Genomic DNA, 1627 nt, shown 5'->3' on the forward strand with positions numbered 1-1627 from the left:
AAGAAAATACTAAGTATAGAAATTGAACAAAGAAAAATTAAAGTAACAACCTTGAGTGAGACTATTGCTTTGTAACCAAGTTGTTCAACAGCATTGTTGCACTTGAATGTTCTATTGAGGGTCGCATACTTAATTCTTGTGGATGTTAGCATGCCAGGTTAACGCATTCCATAGTGCGAGAATATATTATTATAGCTCCAGTTTACCACAAATGTTATTGGCTCCAGAAGGCATAAAGGTATTCTTAGTCTGAAACGGCTGCAAAATAGTTCCATTAGTTAGTTATATGAACAATTCTTACTCCTATTAGAAGAAATAAACCATTGTCCTAACAAAATTATATCTTGGTAATGTAACATTATGTTGCCCGATAGCTTAATACATATACACTATAATTATAGGTAACAATGAAGAAATGTGACTATTTACTCTACAAAATGCAAGCCCACATTTACATGTAGCTGTATACATGTACTATGTTCTACAACCAATCGACAACATATTATATGTACTTAAGTCTCAGTTGTTCTAAATAAATACAGTAGTCGTTTGTGCGTGCAAATGTAGGAACATGTGATGTTGGTGGCATAGGACAATCACTTTATTTTGTTTCATCGAAGCATAATATTGTACATGCATGTTGAAGTAACTTAGATATATTGTTGATAAAAGAGGTTAAAAATGTGAACTACGGAATTGATACAGTACGAGGGAATAGGAAATATCACCTTTTGTATCCAAGTTCTTCCAAAACCATGTAAATAAAGTCCCACATATTCACTGGCTCCATATTAGTTATAAAGTAGGTCTACAAAAAATTAAATATGTCATGAGAATAATAAGGTGAATCACATTTTTTCCTGCTCGGCGATAAATGTACATACTTTGCCTCCACTTCTCTTTGCACCGTCTTTCGTAGAAAGGGTTTTCTCGGCACATATATGAGCATGCACCACATTATCAACATATACAAAATCATCACAATTCTTGCCATCACCAACAATGATCTACAACAATAAAAAATAGGTCATGTGCTTCAAACTAGAGTACAATAAATCCAGTTGTATATAAAGTTCTCTTTTGTAAAACTATATGAATTCAGGTAATATTCATGTGTGTGTGTGTGTGTGTGTGTGTGTGTGTGTGAGAGAGAGAGAGAGAGAGAGAGAGAGAGAGAGAGAGAGTCTTTAAATGAAAAATATATATTTGTGTTTTGAAATGAAAAAAACATCACATGACAAGTGTGTATCCTATAATGGAGGCACCCTCCATTGTTGCACCCATTGTAGTGACATTGCCAAAAATCCCGAATAGGTTTAGTAGTCGTGACGCCCAGATCCACCACCCCTTGAGATATGTCTTCACCACCAAGTATCCATGGGTTGGCAATCATGGCTTGTTCCACTGCAGCGGGCATAGAGGTGCATCCTCAGGGGATTTCCTGCAATGGGTAAAGATGACTACGTTTGGTAGCACTAGCAGGACGGAGTGGGGGTGTGTCTAAGATTGTATGTGTGGTTGTCACTTTTGATGGCCAGATAATTTTTATTTGGCTATGGTCCGAGCCTAGTTAGCATGGAAGATTGCTAGTTGTTTTAGTTCAACTAGTTTTCCTCGAATTAACCCA

General features: G+C 36.3%; 1 long non-coding RNA gene across 1 annotated transcript; it reads right to left on the reverse strand.

Moving 5' to 3' along the window:
* Window positions 1-9: 9 nt before the first annotated feature.
* Window positions 10-1142, reverse strand: LOC123177841 (uncharacterized). Its single transcript, XR_006489156.1, has 3 exons — window positions 885-1142; window positions 729-808; window positions 10-258 (listed from the first exon to the last, which is right to left on the reverse strand). It is a non-coding gene; the product is annotated as an uncharacterized lncRNA (long non-coding RNA).
* Window positions 1143-1627: the final 485 nt, after the last annotated feature.

The sequence above is a fragment of the Triticum aestivum genome, unplaced genomic scaffold (genome assembly GCF_018294505.1).
Source record: "Triticum aestivum cultivar Chinese Spring unplaced genomic scaffold, IWGSC CS RefSeq v2.1 scaffold96900, whole genome shotgun sequence".
NCBI classification, from domain to species: domain Eukaryota; kingdom Viridiplantae; phylum Streptophyta; class Magnoliopsida; order Poales; family Poaceae; genus Triticum; species Triticum aestivum.